This window comes from Micropterus salmoides, unplaced genomic scaffold, assembly GCF_014851395.1.
Source record: "Micropterus salmoides isolate LMB-PRFRI ecotype aquatic unplaced genomic scaffold, ASM1485139v1 Ms_hic_scaffold_2, whole genome shotgun sequence".
NCBI classification, from domain to species: domain Eukaryota; kingdom Metazoa; phylum Chordata; class Actinopteri; order Centrarchiformes; family Centrarchidae; genus Micropterus; species Micropterus salmoides.
Genome location: NW_024041150.1, coordinates 34,758,088 through 34,779,420, shown reverse-complemented (window position 1 = coordinate 34,779,420; position 21,333 = coordinate 34,758,088). Strand labels below are relative to the sequence as shown.

At 40.3% G+C, this 21,333-nt stretch overlaps 1 protein-coding gene across 4 annotated transcripts in view; it reads right to left on the bottom strand.

Moving 5' to 3' along the window:
* Window positions 1-21,333, bottom strand: part of shroom4 (shroom family member 4) — an 82,929-nt gene that overhangs the window by 28,931 nt on the left and 32,665 nt on the right. For 2 of the 4 annotated variants that reach the window (XM_038731838.1, XM_038731839.1), the window contains exon 1: window positions 2,739-3,192. The exons of the other annotated variants lie outside the window; for them this stretch is intronic. The gene's annotated coding sequence lies outside the window, so the exon portion shown is untranslated. Of the gene's footprint in view, window positions 1-2,738; window positions 3,193-21,333 lie in introns of those variants that run through there. 4 annotated transcript variants of the gene reach the window in all.

Here is a 21,333-nt window from a genome sequence, read left to right as displayed (position 1 = left end):
TGTCCTTAAATTATCCCCTGAGAAAGTTTATGTAGAGCCTGTGTGTTTCTGTATGTGTACCTATGCCTGTATGTGTGAATGCATGAATATGTGTGGGAACTATCCAAACTCGACCAGACAAAATATCATTATTGAACATACCACAAACATTAGCAGACCCCCCCCACACCAGTACCTCCTCTTTTCTCCAAGTTTAGCTTTTAGAGATTGATGACTGTGAAAATCAAAACAAACGATGCGACTATAAAGTTTGATGGGGACAGAATGTATGATAAGGAGAAAAAAAACAATAATGTGCAGTTTTGTTACTTAACAAAGTCGAAAACTGCTGTACTCTTTTGTAGTCATGCAGGGAAGAAGTTCTTCCAAACCACATAACCAATCGCTGTTTTTCCAAAATGCTGAGAGCAGTGCTTGAGGGGGGTCAGCAATCATTTATACCACAAATTTGGGGATTTACAGTAAAAAGAACTGCACTTTCTACATGGAACCACAGCTGTGATATTGGGAGGCACTGAAAAAATAATATAAAAACAACATCATCTTGTCCATGAATAAGCAGTTTTTATTATGTTACATACTGTTCTGGTCGTGTATTTACTCATCCCAGCAAGAATGATTTGGTGATTTGCAGGTCAAAAGATCAAAAATCTTCTTCTTTTGGGCTACATTTGGTGAGAGTGCGACATAAAACATTTAGTTCAACCATCACTAAAACTGCACGTTAAAATATGTGATTATTGAAATTCAATTCAAGTTTCAGTTTGTCAATCCAACTATAAAAAATATGAAATACAATTATAATTAATAATAATGATAATGATTAATCATTTAGCTGACGCCTTTATCCAAAGCGACTTACAATTGCTATATATGTCAGAGGTCGCACGCCTCTAGAACTACGGGTTAAGCGTCTTGCTCAGGGACACATTGGTGGATGTGTCACAGTGGGAATCGAAACCAGGTCTCCCGCACCAAAGGTATGTGTCTTAACAACTGCGCCATCGCCACCCCTTTGCACTCGGTTTCTTCAGGAACACGGTGTAAAAACTGTCAAAAGTGTCAGACAAATACAGAGTTATCTTCACCGATTCAAAGTTTAGTCTATAAAACGTCACAAATAATGAATAAAAGCCCATCAGGTCTCAGAGGTTCCAACGTGACATGTTAACATTGCTTGTTTTGTCCAACCAACAATCTAAAACCCAAATATCTCACATTTACAAAAATATAAACCATTAAAGCAAAAATTAAGATTGTAGGTGATTCGTGACCCGTACGGGTCACAGCGAATTGTGTGGGTTTGAGGGTGAGCTGCTAAATATCAAGGATGTTGTCTAAGAAGACAGATGGGCCAAGATGTAAACAAGACTGTTCCTCCGCTGAACTGCCTAGGTTCAACCTCAAGTGCAGACCAGCATCCACCCAAAAAAGGATGCAGTTCTGTATCTGGTGGGTGAAGTTGCAGCACAACTCGCACTCATGTTAGTTATCTTGAAGACTGAAGTCAGAAACCTTGCAGCTCCTACAATGTCAGTAAAAAACCGAGGGAGTGAAAAGTCTTTCTTGAGGAATAAAGTGTTAAAAGGCTTTTGTCAGGGATGCATTCAGTGACAGCTATTCAGGCTCCATAAAGTCTGTGGCACTTTCATTTATAGGGAGCAGGAAACATACCAAGGCACCGGCTATTACTATCCGTTTGAGGAAGCACCTTCCAAGGCCACTGTGAACTGTTTTCGTGTGTTTGATAATAATCCAAAGAATTCACCTTTCCTGTTTAACCCCGTTGGCTACCTGTCTCTGCCAGGAACAACACGTAAATACCACATGAATCACATTTTTTTTAAGAATTCGCTGGCATACGAAAGGTAGTCCTTGATGTGGAAACCAAGATAATGAGTAAATCAACCACAGTTAGGGTATTACTGTGACCGCAACCAACCTGGAAATCCAAGACACGGAAAGCTTCTATTTATAAATATATTCTCTGGGGGGGGGGGGGTTCTGTTTATCTTAAAATTGAGAAATTGATAACGGAAATACAACCAAATAACTGTGGTCGAGCCATGTAAAAGGAGTCAAAATAAGAGAACAGAAGAGACAAAACCAGAAACAACTAACAAGAAAGAAGAAGAGGAGCTGGTGAGACGCCACAGCAGTGAAAGGCCGATAAATTATGAATTCTGTGTCTTGCAGCTCTGAATGAGCCTCTATGAAAGGATCTGCTGGAATGTCCCACTTAAATGGTCAGAAACTTCAACAGCTGACTGATATAGCAAAGGTCACCGCGCATAATCTGAGTCACACACGCAGTCTCAATACAGTACAGAATGAATGCCAGACAGGCAGCCAGACAAACGAACAGATTTGGACTCGAAAGAGTCTCACAGATAAAAACAGAAACTTCTGCGATACAGACCGGAGAAGGAGGACATGGCAGGGACGGTTAAAAGATTGTGAAGAAGACGACAAAATGTTTGTGTAGCAGGGTGTATGTGAAAACATGCATCATGTGCTCAACAACCCCTCCCTGGGAAGATAAAAGCATGGCTACTGTTGACTCTCTGAGGAGCCAGACGATAAAGATTCAAACTTTCGACTTTCCTTCACATGTGTGAAAATAAAGTTCTACAAGTTGAATCTTCAAAGTAATCAGAGAAAAAAAAGATGAGCTATTAATCCTAAACTGAAGTGGAAACTCAGCAAAGATGATTAAGATGCGAGAGTTTCAAACCTACCAGACTCTGCAGGCTGAAGCATCCACTGTCAAACTGATCCCAGTTCAGGGTCCCAGCATCCCGGATACCCAGAGTTCAACTCCAAAGTGTTGAGAGTCTCAGCTCAAGTGAAGTGATCAACAACAAATTAACAACTTCTATATAATCCTCCTTACAAGTTTTCAGAGAAGAACCGCCACCTCATAAAAATGTCACAACTCTTATTTCTTTCAAGGTTGGGATCTGCTGAGAGAACCAGGTTTGTGTCCGTAACATTGGAGACTTGGCAGAAAGTGTCCAAGAGCTGATGTCCATCTGAGGGAGTAAAGCAGCTGCTCTGACCAAGAGGGAAAAACTAACCGACGATCTTCACATCCCCTCTCCCTCCTTTTCCTCTCTTCCTCCTCCCTCGCTCCTCTAGCTGGAAGACAAAACATGGCTATTTCTTCCTCCTGCACTCTGAATTTCTCTCTCTCCCACCCCTCTCCCTCTGTCTCTCCCTCTCTCTCTCTCTTACCACCTCATGCTTTGCCTGCCTCTCTCGCCCCCTCTTAGGCAGGATGTGTGAGTCAATGAGAGAGGAAGTATTGTGGAGAGCAGATAAAGTGGTGGACGGCTGCTAAAATAATACCCAGAGTTCCACACTGTTATTGTTTGACGGGGGAAAAATGCAGAGGTACTTCCTCCTTGTGTGAGTGTGAGTGTGCGTGTATGTGTGCGTGTGCGTGTGTTAACGCACACATGTGTTTGCAGAGCATGAAAAAGAGATTGAAAGAGCAAAGAAAGCAGAGACTGCTGGACAGACAAGGGCTTTTTTTGTCTGACAGGAGAAAAACAAAATGTGGTGAAAGAAGGGGAATGTAAGAGATGATGGGAGGAGAATACAGGAATAATAATAAAAACAATGAGAGTAGAGTTGGTGGATAAAGAGGTCAGAGGCAGAAAATATTCTCCTCATCGCTGAGATGCCTTTCTTTTAGTGTGCACTTCTGCTGCAGGAACATTATCAGAAGAACTAAGGGTTTAACCATTACACCCCACACTGCTGATAAGAAACGTTACTGTCGGGAGGTGGGAGAACCAGAGCTGCTATTCCCAATTCAGACAAAAAAGCAGAGCTACAACGTTACGCACTCACAGGGAAGTAACTAAACAAAAACTTTCTCTGTAGCTCCTGAAGTTGCAGTTGTTGTACTTACTATATTATATAAACTGCAGATTAAAATCAGTAGTGTTTGGGTCTACCTGCCCAGTGACTGCAGAGTGAATGTAAATACTGTAGCTGGTAATGCCTCGTGCAGACTACACGACTCTCAGTGTCGGCTGATGGCCGTGCCGTTCACACTACAGAACTTGAGTCTTGTGACGGGAGTCTTGAAGTCGTTGTGGCGTTCACACTACGTGACTGATCGGTGTCAGGGGGTCACACACTACACGAGCTGACAGTGGCTGCGTCACCCGACCCAGCCACTGAGCTCGCCGACTGGCGAATAGGGCTAAAAATCGTGTAGCGTGAACTAGGCTTAAGTGGTGGTACAATGCGTCTCCTCAGAGCTCCTGATATCATTGTTTTTTGTACATTGTTACTCACAAATAAATATTTAAATCATGTGCTCAACAACCCCTCCCTGGGAAGATAAAAGCATGGCTACTGTTGACTCTCTGAGGAGCCAGACGATAAAGATTCAAACTTTCGACTTTCCTTCACATGTGTGAAAATAAAGTTCTACAAGTTGAATCTTCAAAGTAATCAGAGAGAAAAAAAGATGAGCTATTAATCCTAAACTGAAGTGGAAACTCAGCAAAGATGATTAAGATGCGAGAGTTTCAAACCTACCAGACTCTGCAGGCTGAAGCATCCACTGTCAAACTGATCCCAGTTCAGGGTCCCAGCATCCCGGATACCCAGAGTTCAACTCCAAAGTGTTGAGAGTCTCAGCTCAAGTGAAGTGATCAACAACAAATTAACAACTTCTATATAATCCTCCTTACAATTTATTTAAATAACCCAGGATTTAAATCCTAACACACAGAAGCTGACAAATACATTTAATAAAAAATAATGAAAATAAAAATCGGGCATCCCTGGGGTTTTAAGACACCAAGTGTCCAGCCTATGACCTCATGTTACATGTCATCCTCCCTCTCCTGTTATTTCCTGCGAGGTTTCTGCACGCTACTTAATGAAACCAAGAAATGCTCCAAACATGCTAGAAGAAATGCATAAACTAAGAATTTTAAATTAATTAAATTCTAGCATCAGCAGGCATGTAAGAAAAGCTAAACAAACACTGTATTGTTTTTTACTTTAAAATCTATACAAAAGGAGAAAAAATAAGACGGGCTAAAGCTCTGTTACTTTCTTTATTAATCAACTAATCATTTAGTCTATAAAATTTCAGAATTTTTTTTTTTAAAAAGGCCCAATATAAGATCCAAGAGCTCAGAGTTACTTTGACTTGAGCCTTGTAGAGCAAACATCAGGAAGTGCAAATGTCACAACAATAATGGTGCTGAAGTTTAACCAGCCACATAACAGCAGACACTTAATAACATCAAGCCTTCAAGCAGGCTTCAAAGGATTTCCCAGAGACTTATATCTCCTGCAGACTCCACAGTGTGTGTGTGTGTGTGTGTGTGTGTGTGTGTGTGTGTGTGTTATATGCATGTGAGCAGATTCCTTACATTCCCTATCTTCCCTTCAAAAGGGTGAAGGGTTAAATATGCTATAGCCTAACAACCTCACCTCCTCGCTTCTTGTTAGCCTGCAATCAGGCTTTTTTTGTTTGCTTTAGGGTCCTGTGTCCTGCCCTGTGTGTGCTTGAACGTCTATCTTTGTTAGGAACGATTTGAGTTTTAGACCTTGGGAGTGAGGACATTTTTGGGAAGTGAGGACATTTTGGCCGGTCGTAGCTATTAGACAGATCATCAAAGGGCTGTTTGAGGGTTCAGACTTAGTTTTAAGGTTAAAATAATATAACACTCCTTTAACAACATCCTTATAAAATATATATTACAAAGATGTTGGGTAAAGGTTAGGCATTTAATTGTGATGGTTTAGTTTAGGGTAAGGGGCCAGGGAATGCATTATGACAATGAAGCTCATCACAAGTATAGACAAATACAAACATGTGTGTGTGTGTGTGTGTGTGTGTGTGCGCTCGCTTTCAACCCTGTCTGTTTGCCTTATGGGGCCTCCTCACCCCTTATTATGGATTTCTTAAAGACACACATGTAGAGTTTTTCTCTCTCACACACACACAGTTTTTACATACCAGGTAATCAGTACAGTGAGACTAGGCTCATACCAGAGGTCGATGGCAGGAAGGGTGAAGTCCACTCTAGCATCAGCAGCACAATGCACTGTTTGTTACTGCTCGATCCCCTACATTGTGTGTGTGTCTGTAATCAGTAATCTACTGCTTTTTACTTTATCAAGAAAATTTCAAGTGAGATTTGTTTTTTTAAAGGTGTTTACATGCTTTAATGTAAAAAAAACACCTTATTTTTACAGTTCATTGGTTCAGCACCTCTTTTCACCCTCAGTCTGAATACTCAACACATGCTCACGCCCGACATGTCACATATTGACGCTTGATCAAGATCCTTTGGCATTGCATTTTGACGCCCTGGGTACCTCTTTAGCGTCATTTTAGTTAGCAACAATAACGACGGCGTGGCTCGACGCGGAAGTATAAATTGGCCTTAAGTTTAAGCGCTTAAGTGTCAGTTAGGAGTGAAGGTGCTGAAAGGTGATGAAGAGTCAGTGAGAGTGAAAAAAGTAATAAAGTGCAAGCACAGAAAAAAGTTGAGGTATATGTGAGAAAAGCAGTTGGAAGTGTAATGTAATGAAAGAAGTCAGTTTCAGCTGACGTTATCAGTTACAAGCCAAGAACAACGGCTGGAATAAAGGAAATTAATTTTAGAAAAAAGCAACTTTAAAAAACAAGATTAGCTGTGACACGTTACTCAAACTACTGACCACACATTACTGCTGTTCAGAGAACTGTCCCTTATAAAAATGCATTTCCATCACTGTTGTTTTCCTCACAACGATGTCTATTTAAAATGTCCTGTTTCAATTCAGACAGATTTTCTGCTCTGTTACGTCAGAACTTTCATAAAAACATTCATATCTGTGCGTTTCTTCTAGGGCCACTCTTTTCAAGTCTGTTCTATCAACTTATTTTTTATTAATTAACTTCTTCACACCTCCTTCCTTTAACTTCTGTGTTTTATCACATTAATTTTGAACTTTGAGCTTTGAGCAGCTGAATGTAATCGGCTGGAAGTATGATGGAAAAACATGAAGACAAAAAAAACATTTGCTTACATAAAGGTCAGGCCAGGCGTGATAACACCATTGGAACAATTTGTTTAAATGGTAATAAGCAGGATTTTTATTGCAACACTGGGTAATTTTCAGTAAATACAGTGAACCCGCTCTCTGTTGGCTCTTATGTGATGGACCATAGAAGTAATGCAATGTCTGGGTGCATTTCCAATTTCAAAACAAATTGGATGGAAATGAACTTGCGAAAAGCCTTTCTGTGTTTCAAAACAGTAATTAATTTTGACATACTGTACTCCACTAAGCTGAGCACAGCTGCCAGAAACTGAGCCGAGCCTGAGAACATCACTTTCACTCTGTAAACATCACTGCAGTAAGACCTAGGGTCGTTCATGTTGGGATTTTTTTAATCTGCTTTTAATCATTTGTGCAGCTGTAATTCCTCCTGGCTGACAGTTTATTCAGTCTCCTTCCATCTTTTAACACTGCTTCCCCGGTTGTTGATGGATTAAACATGAGCCTTTCAGAGCAATGTTTAAGACCAGAGAGAAAAGCTACGGTTACTTAGTTGATTTCACATATTGTTACATGCATTTTGTCACAATCAATCAAGTTATATAGTACAGGCCAAAAGGACACACCTTCTCATTCAATGCGTTTCCTTTATTTTCATGACTATTTACATTGTAGATTCTCACTGAAGGCATCAAAACTATGAATGAACACATGTGGAATTATGTACTTAACAAAAAAGTGTGAAATAACTGAAAACATGTCTTGTATTTTAGATTCCTCAAATTAGCCACCCTTTGCTTTTTTGATAGCGCTGCAAAGCCCTGGTGTTCTCTCAGTGAGCTTCATGAGGTAGTCACCTGAAATGGTTTTCACTTCATAGGTGTGCCTTGTCAGGGTTAATTAGTGGAATTTTTTCCCTTATTAATGGGGTTGGGACCATCAGTTGTGTTGTGCAGAAGTCAGGTTGATACACAGCCGACAGCCCTATTGGACAACTGTTAGAAATCATATTATGGCAAGAACCAGCTAAGTAAAGGGAAACGAGTGGCCATCATTACTTTAACAAATGAAGGTCAGTCAGTCCGGAAAATTGCAAAAACTTTGAATGTGTCCCCAAGTGCAGTCGCAAAAACCATCAAGCGCTACAATGAAACTGGCTCACATGAGGACCGCCCCAGGAAAGGAAGACCAAGAGTCACCCGAGTCACCAGCCTCAGAAATCGCAGGTTAACAGCAGCTCAGATTAGAGACCAGCTGAATGCCACACAGAGTTCTAGCAGCAGACACATCTCTAGAACAACTGTTAAGAGGAGACTGCGCGAATCAGGCCTTCATGGTCAAGTAGCTGCTAGGAAACCACTGCTAAGGAGAGGCAACAAGCAGAAGAGATTTGTTTGGGCCAAGAAACACAAGGAATGGACATTAGACCAGTGGAAGTCTGTGCTTTGGTCTGACGAGTCCAAATTTGAGATGTTTGGTTCCAGCCGCCGTGGTCTTTGTGCGACGCAGAAAAGGTGAACGGATGGATTCTACATGCCTGGTTCCCACCGTGAAGCATGGAGGAGGAGGTGTGATGGTGTGGGGGTGCTTTGCTGGTGACACTGTTGGGGATTTATTCAAAATTGAAGGCATACTGAACCAGCATGGCTACCACAGCATCCTGCAGCGACATGCCATCCAATCCGGTTTGCGTTTAGTTGGACCATCATTTATTTTTCAACAGGACAATGACCCCAAACACACCTCCAGGCTGTGTAAGGGCTATTTGACCAAGAAGGAGAGTGATGGAGTGCTGCGCCAGATGACCTGGCTCCACAGTCACCGGACCTGAACCCAATCAATCAATATCAATATTATTTATATAGCACACTTAAAACAACCAAGGTTGACCAAAGGTGCTTCACAGGTTAAATACAACAACAGGACACTACTCACACAGTAAAAGTACAGTATTACACTATTAATATAGTGATATTAAAATTGCCAGGAATAATAACAACTCACCCCAAACCAATCGAGTTGATTTGGGGTGAGCTGGACCGCAGAGTGAAGGCAAAAGGGCCAACAAGTGCTAAGCATCTCTGGGAACTTCAAGACTGTTGGAAAACCATTTCAGGTGACTACCTCTTGAAGCTCATCAAGAGAATGCCAAGAGTGTGCAAAGCAGTAATCAGAGCAAAGGGTGGCTACTTTGAAGAACTAGAACTAGTTATTTCACACTTTTTTGTTAAGTACATAATTCCACATGTGTTCATTCATAGTTTTGATGCCTTCAGTGAGAATCTACAATGTAAATAGTCATGAAAATAAAGGAAACGCATTGAATGAGAAGGTGTGTCCAAACTTTTGGCCTGTACTGTATATGAAGTAAAAACACTTAACATGTCCAGCCTCTAAAAAAGGTGAAGATGTGCAGCTTTTCCTTATTATATAATATCATCGTCAAGTGAATATATTTGAACTTAGTCTGGTAACTTGTGATGAGAATTTGTAATTATTTTTAGACATTTTACAGACTAAATAATCAATAATTCCAAAAACATTCATAATAAATAATGCCATCAAATGCCTTATTACAGAAATGAAATGTTTTCAGCTGGTTGCAAACTGATTAAATACCAACACAGGGGGCGAGTGAGTTTACAGGGTTAAAGGAAATATCCTCTCTCTCTCGACCAGTGATTTAGTATGATGACACTTAATGTCCTGGTTCCTCTCCCATAACACAGAAACATCTTTTTAACATCTGTGTGTTTCCAAGTTGGCCTCTAGGAATTTGTGTGTATCTATCTAGATGACCACTTTGTATGTGTGTATATGTGTGTAGGGGGGGGTCAGGCCAGTGTCATGTATCATGGAGTCGCAGTTTAATGGGCCAGTTAATAAAAACCAGGCCAGAGGAGACAGATAAACTGTAGCAGACCACACGCGTAGAGCACAGTCAAACTCACATACTCATGCTCATACACACACACACACACACACACACACACACACACACACACACACTCTCTACCAGGGCTGCAACTTTTCATTATTGAACTTTTCATAAAGTTTTCAATCTGCTGAAAACTTTGCAGATTAACACAAATAAAGCCTAGTTCACACCACACGATTTCAAGCCCAATTTGCAAGTCACAGAGCTCACCAACCGTCGGGGGAAAATCCAATACCTTCTCGGTAAATCAGCGATTGGTCGGCGCTCGCCAATCGTTACGTCTGACCTACTCAACGACGCATCAAAGAGGCTCGCTGACATCAGACAGATATCTAACATGCTAAATATCTGGAGCCGTGCAGCCAACTCGACATCCACATCCAGCCAATGACAGCTAGCAGCTACTTTTTCACTACAAAACATTTTTTACTCAGCTCCAACTCTCTCTGTTGAAGATAGTGGAGCATTTAGCAGCTAAAGGGTCACATGTGTCCTTCAGGAGTTGGTGGAGACCAAAACTGAGCTAAATGGAGCATGACAATTGGACTTTACTGGGTGGCCAAAAACAAGACTCCAGATTAACGCTAATCTTGCTCTGTCTGCAGGATGCGGAAATAGGTGGCCAAAAATCATTTAATACTACTTTAACAACAACAACAGCGTAGTAATCTTTGACTCTTTGTACGTGTTTCAGTCATACAGTAAAACCAGTCAACTTAACTGCCAGTTATGTTGCATATAGCTGGAGTCATGTCAAGCTCCTTCTCCCCAGGAGATTATTAAATCGAAAATGCGCCCACAGGAATGTCATCCCTGAAGAGCTAAATTAGTTTTTGTCCTCCTTTGTACTATCATGGTAAGTTAACACTGAGCATGGACAGAGCAAGGAGAGACCATTAACCTAAAAGAATCGATTCAGAATTATGAGAGATTAAGAGTTTTTACCACCCGAATGAACTGCATACCTCTTAAAGTCATTTCTCTATCCCTTAGGCTACCACCACCGACATTTCTGTTCATCCTGTCAATTTAACATGTTTTAGAAGTTAGAGTAACTCACAGACTAGAACACAAATACACACGTACTTTCATACTTTTCTGTCCACAATGTCGATTATTCATCCTTAACAACGTCACAACCCAAGTCATTTACAGTCTGGCCCCTAATCGGACCCAGAACGGTGTGTGTCTGTGTGTGTCTGCGAGGAAGAGGTCTTGAGGAATGTCAGGAATGTCTATTGTTCAGTTTGGGAAGGAGTGATGGGGGGCAGACTATTGTGTTTCACGGTTCTTGGCACCGCAGACTTCAGCCTTGCCCCGGTCTCCAGGGACCATGCGGTACAAAAATCTAAACAACGGGATGTGTGTGAGTGTGTGTGTGCACATTTTGCCCATCAATCTGTCTGCGGTAAAATTTCAAACAATCAATGCATGTGTGTGTGTTGTGTGTGTCTGGACCCACAGACCTCTTTCTGATAGTCTGAAACAGGAGTCAAATAACCGGGAAAACAACAACAAAAACTCAACATAGAGCGAGTCAGCATGTAGAGGGAGGGATGGTCTGGAGCGCTGAACTTTTCCAGGAAAGCATGCAACCAAATGTTTTAAACAAACTGTGAAATTGAGCAGCACTACTGAAGCAGCACAGAACTGAAACAGAGACAGACTACAGAGGAGGCAAAGAGCCGATCCGATAATGACTGTTATCTGACCGGACATGACTGGGATGATGACTTGGCATCGTTTCATGTTCAATACTTGAACCTGATACGATATCCCTTAACCCCTAGTTGCTCCAGAGGCGTGCGACTTCTAACATATATAGAAATCGTAAGTCACTTTGTATAAAAGGGTCAGCTAAATGAGTAAATGTAAAATAATAAAGCCAAAATTCTAAGGCTGAATTTGGTCTAAACACAGTCATGGTGAAAGAAGAACTTTGATTATTTACTTAAGTATCTGTAGCAAATTATGATTTAAAACAACAACATTTACCAGACATGCAGTGCCAGCTTTCAATACTTGACAGTTTGACATGCAGTACTACGGGCACATTTTATACAGCACCAATACAGCACCGAGTTTTAATATCCAGCCCTACATGCAACAAACCAATCAGGGAGAGTTTAGATGATCACATGATTGACCATCTGACCAAAATTCTGATTTCTGGGAGAAACTTTTTAAACCAGGCAGTGCAGATATAAAACAAAACACTCTACAAACGCATGACTTACTTCTTGCCTCAAATTTGTCCATAAACAAATCCCGATGCGACGATGACCAAGTGACAGCCGAGCGGAAGATCCGTTTGTCCAATCAGGAGTAGGTCACATCTAATTTATTTTTTAGATGTTCCGTGTTGTAAATGTTGTTTGGACAGTGTTTTATTAGTTCATAAAGCTGAATTCAGGGAACTAAAGTCTAATTCAGGGAACATGTCAGACTATTATCTGACCTAAAGTTCCCCCAACTCTTGTCTCTTTCACCCACTTTTCCTCGTTTCCACTCTTTCATCTCCTCTTCCTCCTCCCCGTCCAGCCTTCAGCAAAAATAAATGTTTAGTTAATGTGTAGAGGAGATGAAAGAGCGAGCTGAGATGAAAGAGTTTTGTCATAAAGTCCCGTTTAGCCTGTCAAATATATCAAACATGATATCAGACTCTCTTGTAATTATCATTTTAATTTCCTTATGTTCACTCCTCCGGCCGCTGGGAGCGTTTTTTCGTGCTGCCACGTACCTCCAGCCTGAGTCTGTGGGATTTGTCCTGCGGTGTTGCCCTGTAATCGGACAGGTTTTTTCCAACTTTTGTTTGGATTGGCTTTGTATATAGTGACATGAAAAGACTGATATCACAAAAATAAAACAAACAGCTGCACTTTTTAAATGGGTAGAAGGTGAGATAAGGTTTTGGTTGGTAACAAAAAAAAGGTATAAGCATCAGCAACAACCTGGCTGAACATGAGTGGTGTTGGCACATTTCAGACCTGAACCTAAGTCTGTAATTTTGAATTATTTCTCTTCCCACTGGGCATTGCAAATCTACTTGCAATACGTTACACACACGGAGACAGAAGACTGGTACAACCAGGAAAAAAAGAAATTTCTTGATAAATTAAATTAGAAAATGACCAAACCCAAAGCCAGACGCAAAACAAATATGTCAGAGCTTGATGAATGTTTCAGAAATTTCTAAAAACACCACATGTAACCCATGTTTCTTTTCTTTCTAAATCCATTCTCATGTTAAGGATATCACTTCCCAGCTTTGGTGACCACAGCTGTCGGCTAGAAATATTTTTGTTGGATATTTCAAATACCTTAAAACAGGCTTATCCACGTTGGCCTGAATGCTTTACAGATTATTGCATCTTTGCACTTTTCTGTTGACTCTTTTAGCATGAAAAACAAGATTTTATAAAGATTTAACACACTCCTGTCCAGTCTGCCTGAATCCCACAGTCAGGCTTCAACAGATTAAAGCCTCCCGTCATCAGTACTTGAAGGAAAATTTCAACATTTTTTGGGAAACACACTTACTGACTTTGTTGCAGAAAGTTAGATGAGAAGATCCATAACATGTTCAAGTCTTTAAGGTAAACATGTAGATGGAGCCAAGCAAAGACTGGAAACAGGGGTAAACAGCTAGCCTCGCCCTGTTCAAAGGTAACAAAATCTACCTACGAGCTACAGACGCAACCGATCCAATAATGTTATCAGATATTGGCCTGATACTGACTCAAATAGCTAAATCGAGTACTGGTGACAAGGGGGCTGATGGGAACAGGATTCCCAGTCTCTTCCTCACAGTGAGGAATCCAGCTTATTCATTTTAGACTGATTGGTACTCTGAATCGGCCAATCCTATTACCTCTAAAGCTCACAAAGTAACTCGTCATATCTTGGTTCCTTCAACGGTACAAAAACAACGTGTAAAGACAATAATTCGCCATTTCTGGGGGGGCTGCGTGACAGACTATTCGTTAGCCAGTACCTACCTGGAGTCTCCGCTGTTTGCCTGGCAAGTGATCCTGGCCAACAGTCTAGCATATAGCCCTAGGGCTGGGCAATATGGCCAAAAATGTTATCACATTAAAAATATTTCATATCATTCGACGTCGATAATTATCACGATCTCTCTCAAATCATTATTTCTTTCAAGTTTTAAGGCGGATTTTTGCTCCCAAGTAAAAATTCAAGAAACCAGATGGTTAATTATGGGGTTAAACTTTCTTTATGGTTTGAATGCGACAAACACTTGATGCCAAAAAGTGGATCACTTCACAAATCTGAGTTAGAACACTTAAAACTATTATCTTTTTCAACAAATTATTAATTAGATTAGTTCATCTTTTTTCAGGCCTCTTTTTTTCAACAAAATAAATATTTTAATAGAAAAATTAGGTGTTCATTTGTTTGTGATTCAAATGAACTAAAGTAAATATTTATTGACGATATATTGAACATTTATTATATTGTTATTGAGGAAAATTATATTGCGATAATTATCATTATTGTTTTATTGCCCAGCCCTACATAGCCCCCCAAAATGCTCCTAAAATTCAAACTGTCTAATTAACAGTAGTGAGCAAACGCTATGTCTGGCAGAATCTGGCAGAATAAATGTTCTTTAATCTCTCTTTTAAGTATCACAGACAAGCTCAAGTCGATAAACATGAGCAGGCCATGTTTATTAACCATTAACCATTTAGAAACGGCACGCTCAGTATAAATGCACGTAACCACTTGCATGCACACCTGCATATAAAGAGCTGTTTCCTACTCCATCAGCAGCTGTAAATAAAACTGTTTGGTCTTTGTCCACTTCCCCATTAAAGCTGCTTCTTTTCTCAGAAACACAAATTTCACCAACACATTAAGCCCAAGGTGGACAGGAAGTAGAGGAGGGACAACTGTGGAGAGAACAGGAAATGATGGGAACGTTGAAGAATGTCGTCTTGCCTCTGCCATGGCTGCCCACTGAGAGAAACTCACACACACACACACACACACACACACACAACACACACACTGTACAGTTGGATCTAACAAAAGGTCGGTGAAAACAGGAAGTACTATAGCAGAAACATTTCCAGGTCAAGCTAACAAAACATCCTCAACATTCTTTCCCTTCCAGAAATATATTGGAAAAATCATTTTAAAAACACCCAGAGAGATGCAAAGAGACAAAAATACTCCTCCTGTGTAACCGACGGCAACAAAAATATGGAACCGAGGGACGAAAAGTCACTTGCTTATTAAGGCTTCAGCAAAAAAAAAAATGTGTGCCAGAGGGCCTCATTGTCTAACCTACTGTGCAAATCATATTTGTGGTTCATTCTTTACCTTGGAAACTTGACAAATCAGTCTCACTACAATGTCCACTTATCTTAAAACAAGTTCTTTTAAGACTTCACCTTGTTAAGAAGTCGCAGCCCTAAATCATTCATGTAAATAATGTTGTATCAAATCTGTATTGAAGTGACCGTAATCATGCAGTATACATTGTTTTCAATTTATTACATATAATTTTTAGCATTTTTGGGTAATGAAGTCCTTCAATTGCCAAACAAATTCAAAGTAGTAGCTCTCACAGCTGTTTGCTCCCAGCCAACTTAAGGCCAGTTTATACATCTGTGTTGGGCCTACGCCACGCCTGAGGCGTACACACGTTGGTGTCCACGTCGCTCTGCAATTACACCACCAAAATGCTAAATGGCGGTGGGGTTTCTACGTTCCACTGTGTTGACTTCCGCCTGCCGAGGCAGTTTAGCCCTACGCTAACTTGAATGGTGCAGCTCATCTAGACTTTCTAAATGTTATCGAACTGAACGGCTCAAATTCTGACAGTTGGCGGGGGGTTGTGACGATCAAAAAAATGTATCCACCATTTACAACCTCTTCTTTCACAACGTAAGTCTATGGGAAAATGTCTGATTTGGCCACTAGTATAACTAGGATTCAAAGCACGGAGCACTTCCTGGGGACCAAGCCAACCAATCACAGTTCTTGGGGTCTGGATCGCGGCAATGTGAAGTTACATTTTTCGCACATCAGGTTACCACACAGGGTACATGGCTATGTGTAGGCTTAGATGTAGATTAAATGCATGCATAAATGCAAGTATAAATTGGGCTTTATCAAGTGAAGCTTTAACCAAAAACCAGTTAAGCAGCATACTTCTTAAATGATCTTTAGTTTATGTTTTTTTGCTGTTAGAGTAAACTACATTCTTTGAGAGAGTGGATGTCTTAATTAGGAGAAAAATAAAACACTAGTTAACAGCAGTGTGGGTCCTTTTTACCATCAGCTGGCTTGTTAAAATGTCTATAAAGCATCACTCCTGAAATAAAACTGAAATGGGCCCAAAGACACGGCTGTCTTATCCCTGCACTGAACTGCTGGGCAGGCCAGTGAATTCCTGTGGTTTGCCAAATTTAGCCTGCAGGCCCACTCTTCTTTTAGCACTGCAGGACAATGCAGGAAGTCTGATCTGAATATATTTTATTTAAAGAATGAACAATGATGCGAAGGATGGAGGGAAAGGCTCAAACAATTACTGGCAAACTTAAGATGAATAAAAACAAAAAAAGCATCAATGTGTTTGGACAAGAAAATGTATTCCAGTGACTCGTTTAGGAGTTAAAACACATGAGAATCAAAGTTTTTCATTTCCGTTGTTACACAACTCATTAATGTAATGGAAACCTGTCACATACAATACACCCGTTTATAAATCCAATACAAGCCTCCACTTCAAAGCTTCCCAACCCGACTTTAGTTGAAAATTTGCACAAAAGCACCATTTTCCAACCTTTTGCTCAAGTTGAACAAATTATGGCCTCTCCACTCCGACTCCACACTTCCTTCCTCTGCATCTACATCACATAATTAAATCCAACATGAACATTTTCCCTGCTCTCTCAGTAAAAAAGCCCATTTATTCACAAATGCTCCGACAGTAAAATACTGTACAGGGGAACCCCACTGAGGAGTTTCCTGATGTTTTCAAGACAAGCGTATTGAGTATAGGAAATCCATTTACCTACTCCCCATCTCAGTTTAGGTTAAGTGAGTTTTAATTGAGCTTAGAATAACAGAAAAGGCACACACGCACATTTCTCACACTTACTGAAGTAAATGTATACACATGTGTGTATGCACGTATAAAAACATTTCAGGTGGACTCCCTAAATCTTGGCAAAAATGTCGAAAAACTGTTTGGCATGCAGGCTGGAAGACCAGGTAGTCGTGGTGAAGAAAGAGTGGACCAAAGAAAAGCAGTTTTAGTTGTAGTCAATATGCAGTTTAACTGGCTGTGCAGTTCTACTCAGCTCTGTGAGGCCTTTTAGCGTTGTTCAATTAATTGTTTTAGTTTTACAGCCTGTTTTGGTTCAGTCTCAGTGCTCTCGTTGTAGTTGTTCTCAGCAGCAGGTAGCTGTTTTCAGTGAGAAATCTCTAAAAACCCTCTGTACACTACCTGCCCAGCACTAAACAACAAACAGACAACTTTAGCCACTAAAGCATTTAATTGCATACATCAGGAAACAGGACCCAAATTAATGCTAATTTATCTCTGATTCTGTTGGAGCAAATAAGCAACTCCTTTCTCCATCTCCAACTTTCAAAGCCATAATACCGTATGTCACTGTTGTGTTTACAGTTTGTTCTGTTGCACACGAGTGGCCACAAAGTTAAATAAAAAATACAGTGTTAAAACTGTAGGACTTATACTGTAACACACTCCTCTACAGCTTATGAATTCACTCAACAACAATGTAATGTGTTCAGTGTTGGGAGTAACACGCTACAAAAGTAACAGTAAGCAATTACAGTAATGTATTGATTTTTGCTGTAAAAAAAAAAAAAATCAGTAATATTATACCAGTTACAATCTCAGTAACGCGCGTTACAACGCATTTTAACCCAAAATTAAGCGGTGTTTTGTTTTTTTAATAATTCACCAACACTGAGAAACATTTCGGCACCAGAAAAACAAATCCATGAGTTGAAGAGTAACATTATTTCCTGTTGCAGGAATCTGATGGTGGAGATTGTAGGCAGGGTGCAAACTACGGGGGAGCTTTGCTCCTCTTAACAAGACGGTAGCTCCCCTGAAGCATCATGCTTAAATAGATTTCTATAGGTTTTTGTGTTGTGTTTGTGCTTTAACGAATTACTTTCATGATCGAAGAGGCTGTTGTCAGTTCAGCCTGACCAATATTGTCAGAGTGAGATTCAAATAATCAGTGACATTATGCTGCTGTACCTTGTGCATAAATGTGCACAGTGTCTTTCTTAATGGGGAGAGGATTCATCAGATTTCACCCTCCACCCCCTCCGGCTATTAATCAGAAGGTTAATTTTATGACAAAGACCCACCCGATCCACGGATATAACTCTGCACATCAACAGAACCCACCTATGCAGCACATCTTGCAATCAGAATAATGTGCCCATTAAATAGCAGTGAAAGTAACTCAAAAGTAGTGTAAAGCATTACAATTCAGAGAGAGTAAAATTGTTGCATAATTAATTACTCTCAAATGACAGTAACTAGGAATCTAAAATGTCTTATGTTTTGGAAGTAACTTGCCCAACACTGAATGTGTTGAAGCCAAGCTGTTTGACACAAATTGACACTAACTGCAACTTAGCCTGCTGGCCCCTCAGGAGAGGCACTTTGTGTCGTGTTAATGTTGCCTCTCACATGCTGAGGTTTAAGCCCATAAGGTTATTTCTGCTTCAAAAAATGCCATTAAAACTACATCACACACACACACACACAGCAGGATTTTACATCCCTAATAATGATGACCTATTGAGTCAGAAAGAGAAACAGAGGCGTCCGTCCATTCACATGCCATCTCCGTACCAACAGTCCCCTTGTGTTATTAAAAGAGGTGGTAACGAGTTTTGGCTTTTGACTAAGGGCCCTTTTCCACTGTTAAAACTATACAAGAAGAGCCAAGTGTGCAAATGTGAGCGTTTCATCATCCCTGGCAGCAGACTCCTACAGTACCTTCCAGAGGGTTCCTTGTTCCTACAGTAATGACTTAAACCCAGCTGGCGGAGGCTTTGACATGACTGGCAGACATTCGAGGTCAAAGTGCAACAGGGTCCCGCCCAAATACTGAAGCTGAGGATTGGCTATTAGTGTCGGTAACTTGTCAATCAAAGTGAGTGTAATTTGCATGCTGGTTGGTTAGAGAGCTGCTGCCAAACAGAGTGTAATACGCACAAACCACATAAAAACACACACATTCATTCACACAAACTTATTAATAATTATGATATTTAATGTCATTTTTACAGGACCTTATTCTTGCAGGTGTTTTAAACCCAATTTTGGTGTTTTTCCTGTTTTCATCTTAGTCGCAGGAGCGCCTCCACACGCTGGGAAACCTTTTAAACCTCTTATGCTAATCTTGTTGTTGTTTAATGTTTTTTTAAAGATGAAAAGCTTAATAGATTAATAAGGAAACAATTTTTAATTATAGATTAAGATCAAGATTAAATTTTTTTAAAAGCAAAAATGCCAAAACATCAATTAAAGCTGCTGTAAATATTTCTGTAATGTAAATATTTGCTAGCTTACTTGGCCTTTTATCATGTGAATTGAATATTTAAAATTTTTTTAGTATTTTCAATCAGTCAACTTGGGTTCAGAGAAATTGTAAATCACTATTTCACTATTTTCTGACATTTTACAGACTACACAATAAATCAATTAATTGAACAAAATAATCCATTTCTAAATTTTTGTAAATTTAAAAAGTGTGTAAGATTTAGGGGTTAATATGGGATATATGGAATTGCACCGCCATGTTTCCACAGTAGCCCAGAACTGACAAACTGAACACTGGCTCTAGAGAGGGCCTTTTGGGCCACCGTAGACTCTCCTACACACTTGGGAGGGGAGGGTGAGGCGGGGGTGGTATTCAGTTGGCTGCATAATAATTTCATGTGTAGAAAGGAAACTTTGTAATGTGCTAGTTTTCAGAAAAACAACATAAATAATGAATAACCAGAGAGGAACGACTGCTACATGTGGAGCACGGATGGACAATGATGCACACGTGTCATCTCCCACACACACACACACACACACACACACACAGCATTAGGAAAGCCCCTAAGACTCAGACATGCAGTATATACCAGACACTGACACACACACACACACACACAAGCTGGATTAACTGGGCATGCTCATAACAGGTAGCATTCCTAAAGCCATCCACATCTGTATATTTGTTCGCCTGAGTCTGTATGAATGTGCATTCATATTGTATGTGTATGTGTGTGTGTGTGTGTGTGTAAATGCTGGCTTGTATGTGTGTGTCTAACAGCATTAGACAGGGATCTGCCTGCCTGCTGCAGAAACAGGAGCAGAAAACCCAGCAACGTTGTGACTGCTGGACAGCTGACCTGGTTTCAAAGCCAGAACAATGCGCCTCACTGCCAAACAGCTGTCTGAAGCTGTCAGAGAAGACAAAGTGAGAGATTGAACACCGGTAAAATCTTGCACTCTGGTTTTTAGGCGGTCCAGTTGACAATTAAGGACAGTATCAAAGTCAGAAATAACAAAACAAATGGAACAAAGTGAAGGTTTTTTCTTTCTCTGCAAAGTAAAACATTATTTAAAACGTTCTGTAAACATTTTGAACATGTGCTGCATTTCTATCTGCAGCCACTAAGTGGCAACAACACAGGGTAAGGAGGGGTCTAGAGGTAATTAATTTAAGATAGTGAAAGAGTCATATACATCAAAATATAATTACATTTTGAATACAACTTACAGTGCAGAAACATTTATTTAAAAATATCTAAAGTCTTCCTTACAAAGTTTTTGTTTATTGTTTTGTATTGTTTTAAACATTTTCGTAACAGGTACACTGCTGGGAGCAAGAGTCTTTCTGTAACACGATAAAGGTGATGGGGGGAAATAAAACTAATGCACACATACAAATATATATAAATATAATACACTGTTGTGGGAGGAAAAGCAGCAGAAAATGTACTTATTTAGGTCTCTAGATAGAGAGGGGGAAATGAAAATCACATCAGGGTGATAAGAACGTGCCAAACTGAAAATGTTTCCTAGTGAACAGCATTTAATTTAAATCTGAGCTGATACACTGTTACATCTGACCTCAGATCTGCAGAGCAGTTTTACTGAACACCCTCTAATTCCCTCTTAACACGCCAACTTGACTTTAGTTCACAGAGTGGAAATATTCCTGCCATTAGTTCTGGTTCCTGAGCCAAAATACTGACGCCAGGCCGAGAGGAGCAGGGAGGGAAACAAGTACCAGGTCCTCCTCCTGTACCAGCTAGTGTCAGGGCGTCGTAAATAAACATTACTGCTG